At 59.5% G+C, this 21,043-nt stretch overlaps 1 long non-coding RNA gene across 1 annotated transcript; it reads left to right on the top strand.

Moving 5' to 3' along the window:
- The first annotated feature begins 276 nt into the window (after window positions 1–276).
- Window positions 277–20,482, top strand: LOC129510263 (uncharacterized). The gene is made up of 3 exons (XR_008664555.1): window positions 277–417; window positions 1,039–1,195; window positions 19,710–20,482. It is a non-coding gene; the product is annotated as an uncharacterized LOC129510263 (long non-coding RNA).
- Window positions 20,483–21,043: the final 561 nt, after the last annotated feature.

The following is a 21,043-nucleotide window of genomic DNA, read 5'->3' as shown; positions in this document are numbered from 1 at the left end:
TAATGAGGAGGGACTTCAGGGTGACCAGGAGGGGCATCCGTGCAGTGGCCTTGGACTGTGGACTCAAGGGCCCCACCTCTGGACCAGGTGCAATGGCTCCAGTGTACCAACCATGGGGCGGGGGCGGGGTGGCCCTCAGGCTGTTTTCCCCTCCCCCATCCCAGGACCTGCCCACCTCCTCTGGCCCCCACCTCCCCACCCCTGTGATCCTCTGGACCCTTCCCTCAACCTCTTGGATGTATTTTGCTCATTAGTTCATTCATTCATTCACTCATTCATTCATTCATTCCCTCACCCCTCATCTGTTTGCTCCCTCTGTGCCTGGGGTGCACCTGCAGGTCTTCCCTCAAGCAGCTCTGGCTCTGGAGGACTAACCCTGACCCTGTCCGACAAGGACCATGAGTCAGGAGCTGGCAGGTGCGTTGAGGTGAGGGGGCTCCAGGGAGCGGCATAGGTATGGCTGTGTGCCTGCGTTCTGTACGTGCCTGCGGAGTGAGCGCAGCAGGTGGGGTGTAGGAGGGTCCTGGGGTGGTGAGCAGCCCATGAGTGCCTCAGTGAGGAAGGGTAGGGGGCTTCAGCAGGGACCCCCGGGGTCACAGATGACCACAGGCCTAGGGAAGCCCCAGTGAATGCGGCTGATCTACCCATGTCGATGTCCTCTGTGGAAGCCCGGGCTTTGAGAGACCCCCGTGGGGGTACAGTCAGGGGGTCCCAGTGAGCTGAGGGCATGGGCCCTGCTGGGACATGGGTCAGGGGACAGAGTCCCTGCCAGGTCTCCAGGTAGAGGCTCCCTGCCACTGACTTGTCCACGGAGTCTGAACAGCTGCCTTCCCCAAGGCCAGGCGCCAGAGGTGAGTCTGGTCAGCAGATCCTGTCAGGGCCAGCCGCCCCAGCCCCGCCTGGTGGCCCTTGCCTGAGCAAGGCAGCAGCGTCCCTGTGTGCGGGGATACTCCAGGAATGAAAAGCAGAGCCCATATTGATTTCATTTCCAAATTATTAATCAACTTCACAGCTCAACAGAAATATTGTATTGTTCAGCTTGGGCAGGTCCAAATGGCTCTCCCTCAGGCGAAGAGCAGGAGGTCGGTGAAGGACGGCGGGTGATAAACGTCCCAGCCTCCGTAGAGGCCTACAGATGCCCACGGGAACTCAGAGCACCAGGCCCTGCCCGCCCTCAGCCCTCCTACCTGGCTAGGTGAGTGCTGGGTGGGGGGTGGGGGGGGTGGGATCCAGGTGCCTTGTGGGCAGGGGCACCGCTGATCTGACAGGGACCCAGGGTATGGGAACCAGCAGGGGACTTCTGTTGGCCCTTGGGAAACTGGGAGGGCCTTGGGGGCAGAGTGCCCAACCATGCAGTGCTTCTGGGTAGCAGGCCTGTCTCCAGCACCCTCACGGCCTCCTCTCCCAGCCCCCTGCCCCTTATACCAGGTGCAGGGGCCTCTCTGTTTACTTGTCCACCCGTCCGGGGCTGGCCCAGGTCCCCTGGCAGACTGGCTGCATCCAAGCCTACGGTGCTTGGAGGTTTGGAACCTTTCAAGGCAATGTGGGGGCCTTTATTGAGCACCTACTGTGTGCTGCTGTGGCTAGGGCCCTGCTGGAGTTTTGGTGGGTTCTGACCTCACATGGCCCAGGGGGCCCGGGACCCTGCCCCCAGGATCTCCCTGAGGAGGGGGCGGGGAACACGGGCACAGCTGCAGCACCACGTGGTTCAGGGTAGGATGAATTGGGGCAGCAGGGATCCTAGGATCTGGTTCTCAGTTGCAGGGAAGGTGTTAGGTGGCATCTGGTATGGAGGCTGGAGGGCATCAGGAGGACACTGGAGGCACTGGTCACCACCCCAACTGGGGAGTTAGTGGGGCTCGTTTTTAGTGGATGATGTTGTGGTTCGTTTGGGTCAAAGTCTCCTTAGCTTTTAGAAATACACCTTGAAGCACATGTAGGTGAAAGGGTGTGTGGAGAAGTCCCTTCCAGGCAGCCTGGGGTGGAGGTGGGCCAGGGACAGACCGGGTCCCAGCAGGCAGCATGTCCAGGGCACACGCACCTCTCTACCCCATGGTTGGTTAGTGTTTCTGTAACAGTGCAGGTCAGAACCTCACCCCCTGTGGGACAGCTGCTCCCCAAGGAGCAGACACCAGCAAGCCTTGGCGAGGACGTGGGGAAATGGACCCTGAGCACCGTTGGGGGGGGGGGCAGTGGGTAACAGGATGCAGCCACCATGGAAGACAGCATGGACAGTCCTCAAAAACGAAGCATAGGATGACCACACGGCCCAGCCATTTCACATCTGGGTATGTTCCCAGAATGGATGGCAGGGTCCCCATGGTTACGGCAGCATTAGGCACAGCAGCTGAGACATGGAAGCACCCATGTGTCCATGGACGGATGGATGGACAGATGGATGGAGGGACGGATGGGTGGATGGCTGGAGGGACTGATGGACAGATGGACAGATCGATAGATGGACGGATGGACAGATGGATAGATGGATAGATGGATGGAGGGACGGATGGACAAGTAGATGAACGGATAGATGCTTGGACAGATGGATGGATTGGTAGACAGATGGATGGACAGATAGATAAACAAAAGGGACACACAATACACACGATGGAGTGTTACTCAGCATTAAGCAGGAAGGAGACTGCCACCTGGATGAACCCCATGGACACTGCTCGGTGAGGTGAGCCAGCCACCCAGGGATGACACCGTGTGATCCCACTTCTCTGAGGCCCACGGAGGGGTCAGACCATAGAGAGGGCCAGTGGGTGGTGGGTGTCGGGGGTGGGGACGGGGGAGGGGTGGGGAGCTTGTGTTTCTTGGGGGCAGTTTGGGAAGATGAGAGAGTTCTGGGGGTGAAGGGTGGGGTGTCCACCATGAGCGTGCCTGATGCCATGGAACTTCCCGCTTAAAGACAGTTATAGTGGTAAAAAATATATATCCATTATATTTATTTATTTATTGATATTTATTTTATTTTTATTATAAAATATTAATTATATATTGCCACAATTAAAAAACTAATGTAATATATCCAAAGCCAATGGATTATGTATTCTAAATGGGTGAAGTACATGGTATGTGAATTCTGTCCGGGTGATGCTATGCTCTGGAGCATGAGTGTATGTGTCCACGTTAACCTGTGGACCAGCTTCTGTACCGGTGGCTCAGGTGAGGTGGGGCACACCCCTGGGAACCACTGTGCAGACCGAAGAGGCAGCAGGGAACAGGGCATCGGGGATTCTGGCTGAAGAGCCCACTGAGGGAGGAGGCCGGGAGCAGGAGCCCAAGTGGCTGCCGGACTCTTCAGGAAAGTGGCTCAAAGAGGAGGAAGCACTTCCTGTTGGGAATGAAAGGGGCAGAGATGATACAAAATGAAGACTGTGTATGGCCTCTGAACCTGGGCCGAAGCAAGATGAGAAACCCCTTAGTAACTAATGTGGGCTGCATTTTAAAAAACAGGGGGGCCCTCAAGAGGGCTGAGCAAGAGCCCGCGAGCTGTGGAGCCGGGGAGGAAGGCATGGGTCCCCTGCAGGCCGAGTGCCCGCTGTTTGCCTGCCACCCTCTTGTAAGGCAGGACTCCAGGGATGTCCCCTGAGGCCACCCTGAGGAGTGCTACCCATACCTGGACACACAGAGGTGAGGGACTGTGGGCCAGAGCCGTCATGACCTCTGGGGGTCTGGGGTGAGGGGGCATCCCCTTTGCACCCTGGGGGAGCCGTGACCACAGGGCGAACTTGTCACTTCCATTTGTAGATGGCTGCAAAGGTGCTTTCTGCCCCACAGGCTGTCCTCCTGTGGCCTGACCCCTGACCCTAGAGGTGGGGCTTTGGCAGCTGGGTGACCACTCCTCCTGGCTCTCTCAGGATGGGGTTCCTGGGACCCAGGCCGTGCGGGGGGTGGGGAGCCTGGCACCCTGTTGCAGCATTGGGAGCTGTGGCCAGCCCCACCTGAGGTCCCAGCCGCAGATGCTGGGGCAATACTGCAGGGGTTTGGCCCTGGCCTCGTGTCAGGTCCAGACGCTGAGCTTCTCCAGTCAAGGCTCAGACACTGGGGACAGAGAGCCAGGTGGTTCTTTTGGGTCTTGTCTGGGCTCCTGACCATGTCTGCGAGCTTTCTAAGTTGGCGGCATGTGCTACTTGGTGTGGGAGTGGCTTGTTTGCTGCAGTAGGATGATGGGACACCAGTGGGCTAGTGTAGACAGAGAGAGGACTGGAGGGAGCACGAGGCATTCGTGTCTACACATGTGGGGAGCAGAGGGCACAGAACTGGGCGCCCCTGAAGCTGAGGGGAGCGGGGTCGCTGTAGTGGCTAAGCTGGAGGGGGTGAGCCTCAGCTGCGGGGAGGCTGTAGGGGTGCTGGACGAGTTGGGGGCAGAGGCTGAGGGCTTGTAGACAGGAGGGGGGCACAGAGGCTGAGGGCCGTGTAGACAGGATGGGGGGGGCAGAGGCTGAAGGCTGTATAGACAGGATGGGGGTGGCAGATGCTGAGAGCCGAGTAGATGGGACAGGGTGGGGACGAGGTGTCTGGTGCAGGGCTGGAGGCTGGAGATTCTAGATCAGCCAGCTCTGTCTGGAGGGCAGGGGGCTGCCGGAGGGGCAGCCCCCATGGCAAGGGTCGCCAGGGGTGGACAGGGCCATGGTGAAGGGGGTCAGCTGCCAGTGTGTGACTCTCTGGGGGCATCAGGGGCTGCGGGTGTGTGCTGTGAGGATGGGCTCCAGGGCAAGGGCCCCGTGTGTGGGGTGCTCCCTGGCGTCTGGTGGGGATGTGCCGGTCTGGGGGTGCTACCTCTTTCCCTGCAAGCTATTGCCCCCCCAACCTGAGCTTATTCCATGCAGGGACCTCTTTCCTGAGCTCTGCAGGGACCCCTGTGTCCTCGTCTGCAAGGCCTCGGGGCCTCCTGCCCCAGAAACTCATGACAGTGTGGGGCCCAGTGCCTTCGTAGAACCCTGGGGCCAGGGCAGCCCGCCGACCCAGGTGCCCTCCTCCCCGGGGCCTGGGGCATAAGCAGAATTGAGCACCATCCTGGGTCTCCACAAGGCCTTTCTGGGGCTCCCACCCGCAGCCCAGTGTTTGGAGAGGCAGACACATGCCTATCCACATGCTTTAACCCCCTTGGGGGGGTTTGCTCACCTGTGCAGGGGGCGTCCTCAGCTCTCTGCTGGCCCGCAGGGTGCCCAATGTCTCCTGCCTGGGTGGGCAGCCAGGCTGGGGAAGGACCCTGCTGTCCACTGTCTGGCTGCTCCATGGGCTCTGCTTGGCACTGGGCATGGAGGGCGATTCGGTGGCAGACCCTGGCAGAGTGGGGCGTTCCTGGCAGGGCACAGAGGTGATGCTGTGCTGTGCTGGCTGCCGCAGACTCTGGGGTGGACCTCACTGCCCACGTTTCACAGCAGCAGCCATTGCCCTGGGGCCTCCCTCTCCCTGGGGAGCCCAGTTCGTGACATGCCTTCTTCCTCTTTAAATTTGATTTAATCCTTTCTTCTGACAAGTGGCCAGAAGTGCCCACCAAGCCCTATGTGGAAATGCCCAAGCCCATAGGACGCCAGCCTCGTGGGCCCCGTGGGTGGACCACAGGGCTGGGGAAGTGGCCGCCTGGCAGCCTGAATGTTATGGCTCTGTGGGCCAGGCCCTACTACTGCTGCTGTGTGTGTGGGTCCTGCCTTCAGGACTCCCACAGCCAGACCTGGGGCCCAAGTTGGGGTAGGTGGGGGCCCTCCAGGTGGCTGCACTGCCCTCAGGGAGTGGAGGTACACGTGGGGGAGCTCTGAGGGTCTTGGGCTGAAGGACAGAGTAGGAACATGCACACCCTGCAGCCCCAGCCATGTGGCCAGCGGCCATGGAACCAGGAATGGTGGGCGATGGGAAGCCGCTCATGCAGGCCCGGGCTCTGGGGGTCTTGGGAAGCTGGCTGGCAGCTCTCAGGTTTATGCAGTCCCTGGGCTGTAGCCATTGCCCAGGGGAGGTCTTCCCTCGGCCGTGTGCTCAGGGGCTCCACTGGGGAGGCCAGTCCCTGCAGAGGACACGAGGGCCACTGGTGGGACCTGGCCCTGTGGGACAAGGTGGACAGGTGCTCACCTGGGTTGGCCCATCTCTGGGTATAGCAACCTGGATGGAGGGCCTGGGGGCTGCGAGTTTTGGAGACTCCACGGGAGGGGTGTGGGATGACCTCAGGGCATCCAAAGGCTCTGGTGGGGTGGGGGGATGATTCCCTCCACTGAGCCCCCAGGGGACCCCCCCAACATTGAGTCCTGCATTCAGGCCTACCTGGGAGCCGTGGCCCCCTTGGCAGGGCCATCAGGTTTGAGACACTTGTCAGAACCAGTTCCCCAGGAAGGGGATGGGGGAGGTGGTGCGGGGGGCAGGTGGGGGCTTTAGGGGCAATGCCAATGGTCATGTGCAGGTGATATGGGCTGCCAAGGGCAGGGGGGCTCCTGTTGTGGGAGCTGGAGCACCAGGATCAGAGACCCTCGGGAGGGGGTGGGGGCTGCCTGCATTAGGGAAGCCAGCCTGGACCCCTCTGGGTCCTGGTGCAGGGGATCAGGGCCTCTCCGGAGGGTGAGGGGCAGGGGGAGCACGAGAGCACCCAAGGCAGAAGGATGCTATGCTGTGCTCCTGCCTGCCCAGGGGGACGCCTGACCAGCCCATCATCGGGGCACCCAGCAGAGCACCTGCCTCTGCCTTCCCTGCTCTGACCATAGGCATGGTTGGCGCAGCCCTGCCTCTGCCACGCGCCCAGGGCCCCTGACCTCTCGGAGGCCTTTGTTCACCTGTGCAGGGGCGTCCTCAGCCCTCTGCTGGACCGCAGATTGCCCGTAGGTTCCCGCTGGCTCTGCCTCCTGGCGTGTGACATGGACGCCGTTAGAGGGGCCCCCCTCACCTGAGCTCCCTGCTGGGAGCAGCCCACGCACTGGCGCCCATGTCTCAGTGGAGGAAAGTGGAGAGTGCAGAGCGGTCCTCGGCTCCCCTGGGTCATGCTCCCGGAGCTGGGCTGTGACCTGGGCAGGAGGCTCCCACGCCGGCCCCCCAACACCTCTGCCTGCAGAGTCTCCGCCGGTAACTGGGAGGCGGTCCCGGGAAAGTGTCTCTGGGAGACTCGGGGACTTGGGGCTGCACGTGGTCCCCTCCCTCTGCCCCCTCCTTCCCGTGCTGGGCAGCCAGTACCCTGGGGCCTGGGGGTGAGGCCCTGGGGGGGGGGTAGTCTCCTGGTAGGCCTGCCTCGGTGGCTCGAGGGGAGGGCCCAAGCTGAGGGCTCTGAGCAGCGGCTGAAATAATTCACTCCCCCCACCCCCCTCACCCCGTGTTGAAGTGAGTCAATTCTTTCAAACCACATTTGCTGTCTTATTGTTTATTTTCGGGCAGCAGTGGCAATTTTCGATACCCACCTCAGATATGGCTCGGGTCACCTGTCATTCCAGAAAGGTCAGCGATTCATTTAAAGTTTCATCACTGCACATAAGCAGGCAAACACCATTTCATTTGCTGCCTTTGTGTGGGCCAGAGGCCCGGCCTGTCGTCTCCTTCCCGGCCTGGGAATCGACAGCAAGGCCGTCACCCCCTGTGGGTGGGTCGCAGCCTCCCATCCGCCCCAGGCAACCTGCGCCACTGCCCGCCTCCCCAGCCTACACAGTCTTTCATTCAGAGGCCTTTCTGGGAGCCAGAGCCCCCCGTGGCCCTTCGTTTGCCTGGTCTCTTAAGACAGAATTATCCAATTACCTGCCCTGCCCTGGGCTCTGCCTCCCCCGGCCCCTCATCCTTGTCCACCAGGGCGGCTCTGGGGCGGGGCTGCACTGGCCCCAGATGTGATGCGAGGCTGCGAGTGGGGCCGGGGCCTGGGGCTCCGAGGGAGGGACAGGAAGGGGGCAGATCCCTCCACGTTCAGCGGGGGTGGGGGGGGGCTGCATCTCTGCAGTGGCCAGAGCAGGGCTGGGCTGACCACCCGGCAGTGAAGCCTAGACTGGGGAGATGGCTCGGGTCCCAGAGACCAGGTGGCTCTTGTTTTGCTGCCTCCAGGGGTGGCGCTGGGGGGCCTCTGGGGCTTTGGGAGATCTCCATCGCTGGTGTGGGGGCTTCATGCCCCCTCTCCACCTGCCTCCAGACCACGGGCCCCAAGGGCAGGGCTGGGTTCTGGGGTCCCTGATGTCTAGTGCCCTGTGTGGCCTAAGCCTGATGGATCTGTCTTTACAGCCCACCTGCTCTGGACATGACTTACAGCAGCAGGTGGGGATGCTTGGAAGGCAGGAAGGTGCCACAAATGTGGTGGCCCTGGAAAGGGCAGTGGGGTAATGGGGCCCAAGGGCACGGGGTCGGCAGCATGTGGTGGGGGTCCGGGCAGCACGGTCCATAGCACATGGACAGGAGGACCCCGCGCATGCCTGGCCTGGGAGCCTTGTCCCTGAGGGACTAGAGGGCAGGGTGGGGGTGCATGGGGAGGCAGCTCCCTGGGACTAGGGCTGCATCAGGTTGTGGGGGACAACAGAAGTATTGAGATTGCCTGCAGATGTGGTGTTTCCGGCTCCTTCTGGCCCGTGGGGCTGCTGTACCCACCTGTTCACACGAGCATCTGCTTCCGTGTGCTCCTGGGTGCTGAGACCCCCACTGGGGTAACATGCCTGGCCTATCTCTTCCTCTCTCCTGGCACCCCCACAGAGGGCAGGGCTCCCCCAGCCTCAGCACAGGGAACCAGCCTGCCTCCCTCACCTGTGGGATCATCCCCGCCCCCAGTGCCTATAGTTAGCAGGTGATCCATAAAGCCTCAGGCACCATGCCAGGCCACTGATGTTGGCCCAGAATGGTAGTGACAGGGCCTGGTCCCCGGAATGAGGGAGAGTTGCTCTCTGCCCGCTGGGCTGCCCGGTGCCCGGTAGTCTGCAGTCTGTCCCTGGGGGGTAGCAGTAGGGAGAGCCAGCCCTGAGATGTGGGTTCTACCCCCCAGTTCCTGGGTGACACTGGGTGGTGAGCATACATCCCAGCCATGGCCTAGTCCTTGCATAGCCTCCCCTGATCTGGTCCCTACAGGACCCTTGTAGGGATCCCTGCTCTCCTGGGTAGCCCCCCTGCCAGGCACACGCAGGGCCAGCCCAGCCAGAGCCCCTTGCTCTTTAAACCTTGTGGGACCTGCCCACCTGCCCGGCTGGCCCCAAAATGGCATGAGGAAGCCCTAGCATGGTGCTGGCAACAGCGGGTCTGATGAGTCTCCAGAGTGGGATGGCTGGGCCAGGGCCTCTGGGTGGGATGTGTGGCCTTGTGTGCCCACTGGTCTGGGGTGAGGCTGAGGGGGGGCCCCAGGTGTGCCCAGCTCGGCTTCCTACCTGCCACCTGTCCCCTCCCACCCCCATCTGCTCTGGCTGTTCCAGGGTCCCCTCGAAGCTTCTCTTTCTGGGGGAAACTGTTGGAAGCCACAGGGTTCCCCAGAAGTTAGCTAAAGAAGAAGGCTTGAGGTGTCCCAGCTGGGTGAGTGTTTGGGTGGGAGGCCTGGGTGAGAGTAGCCGGATGTGTGCTGTGGGGTAGAACCAGGGCCCTGCAATGATAGGGTGGTGCGTGTGTGCATGTGTATGTGTGTGTGTGTGTGTGTGTGTGTCTGTCTGTCTGTCGGGTGTGTGCCAGGGAAGGAGTGTGGCCTCCTGGCAGGGCCAAGCTGCCTGCATCGCTCTAGTTCTTGTAGAGGAGCAATGGGGTGGATAGGCCCTAGATCATCCAGGGTGAGGCTAGAGTCGTCCTTCTTGAACATATCCTGCCATTCACATGATTATTTTTCATTCAGAACACATTCTGGTGCTGGGTGAGGCTGGCAGGTCCACCGGCCTCACAACAGAGTTCACTCACTTTGCTTTGCCTCCTTGTCTGTGAAATGGACCAAGAAATGTGCAGGTCATGTGTTCTCACCTTGGCCCAGGGAACAGTCCAGTCAGTGGGCTCCCAGCTGGCTGGCCCATCCCTGAGGGCTGGAGCTTCCAGAAGATTCCAGATGTCTTAGTGAGGCCAGGGTGGAGCTGAGACAGCTGGGTTGTGGCTCTGCTGATCACTCCCAACCCCCCTCATCTCTGTGGCCCCTCCTCTCCACCAGCTCCACTGGCCAGGGGCCCCTTCCTCACAAAGCTGGCTCTGAGCCTCTGGTCCTCCTTGGGTGCCCCAGTTGGTCCTTGCCAGACTCTACCCCATCTTGGAGCTCACACATCTGCTTCCTCAGGGACTTGGGGGCAGGGGGTCAGCTGAGAGCAGGACCAGAGTGGGAACAAGATTGGAGTGAGTTATGAGTTTTGGCTGCAGGGGCCAGGCAGCTGGGGGAATGAGGGAGCCCCTCCTGGTCTTAGTCAAGGCCCTCCCAACACTCTGGCCTCCGCAAAGTAGCTCCCAACCTCTCCCACTGCTCCAGGTTGAACCTAGGCGCTTCATAGAGCTGCACGATAGCCATCCATCATTTCCTCCACCACCACCACCACCCACCTACCCACCCAAATACCTGTCTACTCATTCCCCCACCATTCCTTCTTCCCTCCCTCCCTCCCTCATCCATCCATCCGTCCATCCCTTCATCCACCCATCTGTCCATCCATCCATCCACCATTCCCTCTTCCCTCCCTCCATCATCCATCTATCTGTCCATCCACCCATCTATCCTTCCATCCAACCATCCATCCATCCACTCATCTGATCAGTGAGTCCATAAACGTGTAGGACCCTGATGGGGCCATGGTCTAGGCACTGGGAATCCAGAAGGTGAGTTCCAAGGTCTCAGCTACTGTACTGACAGAACACAGTACTGTCTCATGACTCCACCTCTTCCTGCAGGAATAGGTAACAGGGAGGTGGAAGGGCTGGGCTGGGCCTGGTGGCTTCACCATGGGGTCATTAGGGTCCATCCTAGGGTCCCATCTGAGCCCCTCAATTCAGCTTGCGTGTGTCTCTCTTAACCCCCGCTCTGGGGCAGAGCCCAGTCGTCCTGGGCACGTGGCCCTGCTCCTGCCTGGGCTGCCCCTCAGAGCAGAGAGAAAAGGGCCCTTGCTTACAACCCCATCTGCCTCTCCCGCATCCCCAAGACCTGGTGGGTCTCCAGCCGGGGGGCCTCTGGGACAGCCCAGAGTCAGGATGGGGTGAAGGAGGCCCTATCCTGAGACCCCACAGTCTGCGAGCAAGGCCATCCCCAGCTACAGGGAGCGAGGCCCTTACTGACGCCTCAGGGTCATGGGGCCAGCACCCACCTCTCCCACCTGAGGACACCTGGCCCCCATGTCCCACCAGGTGTCTGCTCCCGCTGAGTGTGCAGTGTGGCTTGGGGTGCACCTCGGCCCTCCAGCGCCCCCGGATGGTCTCAGCAGGGTGTTGGCGGGTGGGCCAGGCAGGGGAGGGCAGAGGGAAGCAGGAGAGAAGCAGGCCAGGGTGGGACTAGAGGCAGTGCCTCGCCCACACGCACCCTGCGCACGCCACAAAGAGGAGAAAGAAAGGTAACTGATGGGCAGTATTTTAAGGCATATTAACTCAATTACAAGTATATTTTTACAATCGTGGCTCCAACATTTATCACGCAGCGTTTATTAGCCCCCGGAGCTGGGCTGTGTCAAATGAAGACTGTGAAGCCGGAGCATTTCATTACGCTCTGCCCGCGCCGGGCGCTCCTTCCCGAGTCTCTTAAACCGCACGATTTTATCAAAATCTTCGGAAATTGAAGCAATCACTAAAAGGTGTCGGGGAATTAAAATGTTCTGTCTCGGTGAAAGAGATACACTTCTTGTAACATATATCAGTGGCTCTTGTTTTTTTTAAAGACACATTACTATGCAGAGAAAAGTCCCCCTCGCAGGAAGGGGGTCTTCCAGAAGGATCCGGCAGCAGCAATTCTTCACGCTTAAAAATTGTCTGCGGGAGACGTGCTGCCTGCGAGGGCGCCTTCTGCGCCTCCCTTCTCCCCTCCCTCTGTGTGTTTTTCCAGTTTTGCTCTTGCCCTCGTGGTTTGGGGTCACCTGCTCCAGAGCAGCCCCGGGTCTGAAGATGGGAGGCGGGAACGGCTGGGAGCCGGAGTCTGGCCCCCGCTGGCTGCGCCCTCTGCGCAGGGAAGCCTGCGGGAAGGGCCGTGTGCGCAGTCTGCCCCCAGATTTCGCAAACGCTGCCACCTCCGGCTGTCCCCTTCCTGCTGCTGTCTGTGGGTGCAGAGTGACGGTCACGGTGCGGTTTGTCCCAGAGCCACGTGGAGAGGCTTCCCTGGCCGTCTTCATGCCGTGGCCTGAGCACGGGGGCCGCAGGGCTGGGGAATTGGCTGTGGCCGTCCCTCTCACCAAGAGCCTCACCTTTTTTGGAGACAACCAGCCGGACATGGCCCCCCACCTCGGTCACCTCTGAAGCCTTGAGGGGGTGTGTGGGGGTCTTGCCTGACAGAGCTGTGGGAGCCAAGGTCCTGGGGGCGCTGATGGTCCCCAAGGAGGTTTGGCCGTGCCTGCCTCTTCCTCTGACCTGCCCGCCGCGGAGGGCAGGCGCCGTCTGCATTTGCTCAGTCCTGAGGTGGGTCGTGGGCCGGAGGTCAGCGCTGGGTCAGTCCCTGCCATGGGAGGGCGTGACCATGGGGAAAGACTGGGTCCCACATGCCGGTCGGTGCTCATGGTGGGGCCCGTGGGGAGGGGCAGGGCTGGATGGGGGTCTAGAAGCCCTGGTATCCCAAGGGCAGTGGTGGGAGACACCTGCAGAGGGTTGGGGGCAGGGGGAGCAGGGGCCCCAAGCAGCACCCCGGCAGGGTCCAGGTGGTGGGGAGACACCTATAGATGTCCTGAGGTGGGGCCTGGACCTCTGGGGCCTGGGGAGCCTACTGGGGTGGCCGCTCTGTGCCAGGCCTGTGGGGGGCTCTCAGAGGAGCTGCCTGGCCCACCAGAGACTCAGAAAGGGGCTGTCCCCTCTCAGAGCCTTGTGGGCAGGGGTGGCAGCTATGCCGATGGAGCACCTGGCAGAGGGCAGAGTGCTGACTGGTGTGGCTCACGCATGAATCTTTAAAGGCCCTGATGCCATGTCCCTGTCGCCTTGTGGAACAAGTGTTATTTCAGAAGACCTGCGCCACAAAGCTGGAAGCAGCTTTATGTCTTGCAGAGAGTGACAGGGAGGTGTCCCCAGCCCTGATGCAGCCCAGTGAGAAGGGGCGAGCCTGGCTGGGGTTCCCCAGGAAGCAGTCAGTCCCAGAGGTGTGTCTGCCTCTGGAGGGCCAAGGGAGTGGGCCCTGAGGGACCCCCGTGGGGCCTTCTGCCTCCCCATCAAGGCCATGTTGGGGTTGCCCTTGGGATCGGTAGTCTTGGGGAAAAGTGGGCAAAGAGTACATTGGATCTCTTGATACAGTTTGTTTATTTTTTATTTTATTTTATGTATTTACTCATGACAGACACAGAGAGAGAGAGAGAGAGGCAGAGACACGGGCAGAAGGAGAAACAGGCTCCATGCAGGGAGCTGACGGGGGACTGGATCCCGGGTCTCCAGGATCAGGCCCTGGGCTGAAGGCAGTGCTAAACCACTGAGTCACCCAGGCTGCCCAGATACAGTTTCTTATAACTTCATGCAAATCTATAATTTTCTCAAAATAAGAAGTTAATTAAAAGCTAGTTGGAGAAAACAAGAAGCAAGTTGTATTACCTCAGCGGTAGTAAGAAGTGAACATACAGAGGGAGAGCACCCCACCCGCCAGCGCCCAGGCCCTGGAGCAGCAGGTGAGACACCCCAGGGATGAAGAGCTCCCACTCAGCCCCCCCATGATGCTCTGCAGTGTGGACAGCCCCAGGCTCTGGGGGGCTCAGGCCCCATAGGGAGGGGATTTTGGAGCCCCCCTCACCTGCCCCCTGGTGTCTGCCCTGTCCTGTGTGTTGGCGGTCCTGGACGCCTTTCCCAGAGGCAGCGCAGGCAGCCCAGAGAGGGTGAGGCGGCCCAGCAGGGGACTGGGGGCCAGAGGTGTACGGTGTGGAGAGGGCTCAACCCCCACGGCCTCCCCTTAGTGGGGGACGCATGTGCAAATGTGCAGAGGAACCAAGGGCCTGGCCATAGCCTGGATGTACTGGCAGGAGAAGCTGAGTGGTAGGTGGGGCTCTGGGAGGTGTACATGGGGAATGTGGGGTCCCCTCCAGCCCTGCCATGGGGGCTGTGCCACAACCCCCTACAGGGAGCCCAAGGGTGCCTCTATGGTGCAGCCTGGGATGGCCCTGAGCCCGTGTTGTCTTCCTTTTCCTGGCCTGTCTCTGTGGGTCCTTAGCCAGGCTCAGGAGCAGGGACCCCCATGTCCCACATCAGCAGGGATAGGATCCAGACAGGCAGGACAGCCACCCTGTCCTGTCCCCTGTCTGCCCCGCGCTCAGCCAGGCCTGTGGGAAGCCGGGGAGCATGGCCTGGCTACTGGGTTGGGGCTGTCCTCCAATGGGTCACAGGATAGGAGACAAAGGGCCTGGTGGACAAAGGGACCATGTCCCTCCCCTGCCCAACAGCCACTAAAGGTGTCCCTCATTCCAGGAGCCCCAGGGAGGGCCGCTGTGTGGGCAGATGACCCGAGGAGGGACAGACCCTCGTCCCTGCCCTGGACCCAGGAGGCCGACTCCCCGCCTTCGTGTTCCCCTCAGACTTCAACAAGCAAAGGGGCCTGTCTCTGACCCTGAGGTCACAGCAGGGCGGCAGGTGGCACATCCCCCACCTGGGGCTGCTGTGAGGAAGGAAGGAACCTCTGACAGCACCGTGAACGCCTGTGCAGGACCAGTGAGTCCCTGGGCCTCCCCCTGGGCAGACAGGGGTGTCATAGGTCCACATCCCCACAAGCTTGGGGAGGACCGTAGTCCTTGATCACCCCCACCCACCCACCTCCCCGCATGCCCTGCGGCCCTTATGATGAACCCTTGGGCCCCAAGCCAGCCCTGCATGGGCTGGGCCCCTCTTCCTCCCTCAACCCCCACAACGTCCTTCTGCCCTCCAGGTTGGCTGTTCACCTCTGCCTCCAGGAAGCCTTCCAGGCTGTGCTGTGAGTTGTAGCCCTATGTCTGTCTGCCTAACCACCTCTGCAGCCTTGTAGCAGGAGTCCCTAGAGAGAGAGGGTCACTGCTGGGTCCCGTGCTGCCCCTTCCTTAACCAGGGCCAGGGGGGCGATGGGCTCTGCCTGGGGGGCTCAGGGTCTGGGTCTGCTGGCTTGAGGGGTCCTGGGGGGGGACTCAGGGTCTGGGTCCACTGGCCTGGGGGAGCTCGAGGTCTGGGTCTGCTGGCATGGGGGGGCCTGGAGGAGCCTGAGGGGGCCCAGGGTCTGGGTCTGCTGGCCTAGGGAGCCTGAGGGGACTCGGGGTCTGGGTCCACTGGCCTGGAGGGGCTCGGGGTCTGGGTCTGCTGGCCCGGGAGAGGCTGGGGGAGCTTGGGGGAGCTCGGGGTCTGGGTCCGCTGGCCTGGGGGCTCGGGGTCTGGGTCTGCTGGCCTGGGGGTCTGGGGGGGCTCAGGGTCTGGGTCTGCTGGCCTGGGAGGCCCCCTCCCATGGCCACCCCCACCCCATGGCTGTGGCAGGGCCACCGGATCACCAACTGGGAGCCCTGGATCTGTAAATTCTGGGTGGATGGGTGGACGGCAGCCCTGCAGGGCCCATATCTCCTGCTTGTTGGTGTCGCAGACTTTGCCACGCTGGGGTCAGGAGTGAGCCCGCCCCGTCGTTTGTGTTCTCAATTTAATTGTTGCGCTCCTTTTCTTCCTTAAAAAGATCAGTAAAAACTGTTAATTTGATCAATACTTAATTTTTTCACCCGAAGTGCGTTTCTTCTGCTGGCCCGTGATAAGCAGGCGGCGGGGCAGAGGGACAAGTAAATTGTCAGGAATTTCTCTACTCTCCCGCGGCCACTCCGCCACTTAGAGCCGTGTAATTTATACCCGGGCAGTCGCTCTGCAATTACCCTGTCTATTGCTGTCGACAGTATCACACTATCTTTTAAATAGATCCGGCTCGGCTGGTCCAGACGAGCCAACAGGACAAATGACGCCATCCCTCATCCCGCAAGCCCTAAAGAGATAAGTCCCCTAAAGAGGGACCCATTTATCAGCTGATACAAGCTGGGTACTTACAAGCCTACTTCTTTGTTTGGGCTCTTTTCAGATTTCCAAAGCTATTGATCTAGCGAGGGGGAGCCGGGCTGGGGCGTGGGGTGGGGTGCTGAGGGGCAGCCCTGGGGTCCCCGCACTGCGGAGAGTCCTGGGAGGGGCCCCGTGGCTCCTCCCGCCGCTGTCAGCCCCCGCCCCCCAGCCTGGCTGCGGTTGCCCCCTTGGCCATGCCATCAGCCTCCTTCCCGGGGGCAGGCTGTGTGGGTGCACCTGCTGAGTCGCGGACCTACGGGCTGTGAAGTGCCGGGCTGCCCCTCGAGTACCCTGGGGCTCTGTGGGGCTCTGTGGGGCTGACCAGGGGGGCTGGGCCCAGTGCCACTGGCCCTGACCCAGTGCCTGCTTCTTGCTTACTGCCCCCTTCTCCCTTGAGGAAGGCTACCTCTGTGCCCTCTTGCAGCAAATGCACGAGCCTTCACCATGTGCCTGTGGGGTCTGCATCCCAAGACCGTCAGGACTTTGAATTAGGGATAAAATGAAACAGGGCGATGGGCCGGGTGTTGGGAGCTGCTTTGGAGGATGGGGCAGTGAGCTGCTCCCGTTCTCTTCTCCAAAGGGCAGGGCTGAGACCAGGTCTGGTGCTGGGGGCTGGACCCCAGGGTGGGGCAAGGTGGCTTTGCACTCCACCTGTGGGGGTCACTGCCTGGGGGTACCCTTAGGGCCACAGTGGGGCTGAAGTGGCTCTGTTCCCTGGCAGGCTCAGCACGGGCCTCAGGGGAGAGGATCCCGTGCCCCCCACGCCCTGCCTGCTTTGACCATCCAGGGGAGCCAATCAAAGGCAAGGACACGGGCACAACCTCAGTGTCGTGACAGCTGCCCTTTTGCAAAACCCGCTGGGACGGGATGTCCCAACCCACCCACCCCCAGCCCAGCTGTCTGAATTGGGTGGGCTCAGGTCAGGCCTCAGTTGGGCCCCTGTGCCCCTTTGAGTACTCCCAGGACTTTGGGGTATGGGCAGCACGTGGACTGTCCTTGGTTCCCCAGAACCTTCTGTGCCCCATGCCCCGTGCCCTGTGCCAACCCAAGAGTGGCTCCTGTGAGACAATGGATGGTCCAGGAGGCTCCCAGCTGGGCTGTGGGGAAGAAAGGGCCTCCCCACCCCAACCTCCCCAAGGAGCTGCTCCCAGAGCCCAGCCAGGGCCTGGGAGAGCTAGGGCTGTGACCTGACCCTTGGGGCAGGAGGGAGGCTGGGCTGGCCGCCTTTTCCAGCCCTCGGGGTCGTCCCTGTGTCCTTCACCACCCCAGCCGCCTAATGCTTTATCTCTTGTGGGCACGGGAGAGACACAGGTGGGGAGCCCCCCATGCTGCACCTGGAGCAGTGACTTCTTCCAGGCCCAGGGCCAGGCGGGCAGGGTGCTCACAGACCCCCACAGAGGCCAGGCTTCTGGTTTGCCATCGCTGTGCTGAGAGCCCACAGGGTCAGTGTACAGCGGGGTGCAGCCCTCATGCCCATCCAGACATCTATCTGCTGGCTCTGACCTGGGGTGCTGCCTGGGAAGCTCGGTCAGCTGGTAAAGGGTCTCTTGACTTTTGAGTCCAAAGCTCATGAAGCCTGAAAGAAGGGAAGGCACTCATGGGGGTGCTGTGAAGCCAGGGGTGCAAATGGAGGCAGGAAGCATGTCCGGGCTTTGGGGCACCCCAGAAAGGCAGACGGTGGCACGGGGGTACGTGTGGGCACCCTAGAGCAGAGACCAGCCCAAGGGCCAGCCTGGCATGGATGCACTGGCCTTGAGCCTTTTTTCTGCCCTCCTTCCCAGTCATGGGCTGACCATTATGGCCAATGCCCCTGGCCGGCAACCCTGACTTCAGCTGTGGCCGCCCAACCTGCCTGGGGGAGCTCTTTCCTCCCCGTGGGCACTCCTGACTACTTGTGGCTGCTCCCTTCCTGCTTCCTGACTTCGTGGCTTCTACGCTTTCTGGATCCTCCAGGCTGGCCTCACTGGACTAGGGGAGCTGGGTCCAGGGGTGGTGGGAGCACGGGCAGCGCTGGCTGAGCCTGGGCCCAGGGGGAGCAGATACTGGTGTTGGGGGACAGTCACGTCCACTGGCTGTTTCTAAGTGGCCTCCGAGCCTCCTGAGTGAGCATCACGAAAAAGAGCAAAGGGCAGATTCTACGCTGGGCCAGGCCTGCTCCCTGCTGGCAAATCTGGGGAGGATCAGCGTGGTCTCTTGGCGGGAGCCAGGCCCTCCCTTCCGTGCTGGACATGTCCTGGGCCACGTGGGGTGGTGTGCCGCCTCGTTGCGAGGTTGCCTTGTGAGCCTTCACTGCGTGTCCGTGGAGACGGATGGGAGCATCATGTTGGACGTGGCTGATGCAGGCGATACACCGTGGGTCATCTGTTTGGTCTTAATTTAGAAAAGCTTCACGAGATTATTAAGCGGCATTTTTTCCCTGTGGTGCTTGATGGTATCAGGTGGGTTCAGGGCTCAGCTTCCCCGTTTATCTTCCTCAGCTGCATTAATACGTAAGCACAACGGCACAGACTACACCCCACGAAAACAAATAGAAATGATCTTTGCAGTGTCTCCCTTTAAAAATAGCATCCATCTGTCATGGGCGGGATGGTGCTGGGCTCGTGCCTGTGGCCTGGGGCAATTGACTGTCTGGGGCTTCAGCCTCTGCTCTCCCATTAAGCTCTCTCTGGGGTCAGACTTCTCTTCTTGCTCCATGTGCCAGAAGGAGGCTCTGGGCCATGATGAACATGGGTTGGTGCTGTGTTGGTGTCCCCATGTGTAAACAAGGTGAGCCCTTGTGCACCCGGCTGAAGTCCTGCTCCAAGGACTCTGGTTCCTCCTGCTGCTGAGACCTCCTCCTTGTCCATATCCCATGCATCCACTTTATTCCTGCCAGGGGCTTCCAGGCTCCTGGCAGGAGGTGTCCAGAGGGTAGGGCCTCAGAGCAGGCTGTGTGTCCACATGAATGAGGAGCCACCTACTCACCCACGCCCTCCCAATACTACGGACTGAGGTCTTTGCTGGGCAGCTGCTGCGGGAAGCAAGATGACTGTCACCTTGTTCCCGTGGAGTGTGCTGTGCCCTGGCCGCACTCTGTGCAGGATGTTGTTGGAGGGTGGGTGCTCTCTCTCGACCCCATTTTGGGCATGTGCAGGGAGGGTGGGCTTTCCTTGGTGGATTAGAGACCCTGTGAGGGCTGAGAGGGACCAGCCTGAGTGGACAGCAGGCAGAGGCAGGGTCTTTGCAACCCTGGAGAAGTAGAAAAGGAGACGTTTGTAAACCTACCAGGTGGCAGAAACCAACTGTAGTAGAATGAGTGCAACGATCGTAGGTGAGACCCCATGGTCTGGGGGAGAGACATGGAGATGAGACACAGATGATGCAGTATGTGGCTTGTAGGCGACACATGTTCAAGGGAAGGGCATGAAAGGGTTGAAAATCAAGGGGCGGAACAGGCATGAAGGTAGAAGCAAACCCCCAGCAGCAGCAGGTACGTATCTACAGCAGCTGCTCCTTCAGAGGGAGGTTCCTGCCCAGGTCCCGCTGCAGATGCCATTTATCAAATGACCCCTCAGAGGCAGCGTAGCCAAGAAGAAACACAAGGCGGCCGAGCAACCCTGGGTCAGTGGTGTTTGGATGCATGTTTAAGGGCTGATGCTGTACACTTGTCCATTCCACAGGTGAGGACACAAAATGCGACCTGCCAGGGCAGTGGCCACCCCACCAGACATGGCCACATCTATCTGCCTGCTTGTCCTGAGGAGCCTCAGGGAAATCCTGTGGCAGAGCTGGTGAGCCGTCTATGCCGTTCCCCCAGAGCTGAAAGCTGCTGCCCAGGAATCCAGATGTTGTGACTCTGTCATCAGTGGATGTGGGCTCTAAAGGTAGTCAGGGACACATCTGAATATCATGTGATAGCCCAGCTTTTTTTAGAAGGACCTAGTGTCTCTTAAACTCCAACTTTGAAATTGTTTCTCATAGTTTTGAGCTTTAGCATTGAGATTTATTTTTTGAAGATTACAGATTTCTGTCATTGGATGGAGTAGCTCCTGCTGAGGCTGCTACATACAGCTCTGGCTGGTTGTGTCTTTGCAACACTGGGCAGCCCTGGGCACAGCACGGCATCTGGGTTCTGTGAGAAGAGAGCCAGCTCTCCTTGAAGAACAGTGTTCTCTCCTGGGATGTTTATGTAAAAAAGCACTAACAATACAGTGCTCTCTGTCTTGTTTCTTCCCATTTTATATTTGATAAATGGCAATAACTTAATTATAAGGTAACACATGCTGGTTATGAAATTTCAAAAAATACAGAGTTATAAAGTAAGAAAAAAAAGAAAAAAGAAATAAAGAGAAAATCGAGGGATGAAAAGAAGATACAGAAAGGAATTTGGAAGAACCATTCTAATGTCAGACAACATAGAATTAAGGCCAAAAAAAATCATAAAAGACAAAGAATATTAGACATTGGTTCAAATAAACAATTGATCAAGGAGATCTGATGATCATAAGTATACACACACTGAATGATACAATCTTTAAAAATATATAAAATGACAACAGAAGCTTACAAGGAGAAATATATGACTAAAACATGGTAATTGGAATGTTTGACAAACTCTTTTTATAAAATGGTAGATTAATATATAAAAGTAAGTATAAGTATTTAAAGTTGAATGACATAATTAATTAATCAATTACACCTAGTATTTCTGTATCAACTTACATATCTCATGGAGAATATGGGCTCTTTTGTACACAATTTGGTATTTGGAAAGACAGACCAGACCATGAAAGAGGCACTGTTTTGGCCACCTGCAGAGCCAGGCAGACCCCACCCCACACGTGGCTCAAATATTGCTCCTGAAGAAGCCACACACACACCCCTCAAAAGGGTATGAAAAGTTTTAGATTACTTGCATGAGTGATATCTCTGAGGTGAGCAGGGCAGGCCTCCCAAACAACTCAGAAATGGCTTGAGAAAGCAAGGAGAGAAGGTTTTCTTGTGGTGAAGAGCT

This window comes from Nyctereutes procyonoides, unplaced genomic scaffold (assembly GCF_905146905.1).
Source record: "Nyctereutes procyonoides isolate TBG_1078 unplaced genomic scaffold, NYPRO_anot_genome, whole genome shotgun sequence".
Lineage (NCBI taxonomy): Eukaryota > Metazoa > Chordata > Mammalia > Carnivora > Canidae > Nyctereutes > Nyctereutes procyonoides.
This window is presented reverse-complemented; position numbering and strand designations above follow the sequence as displayed.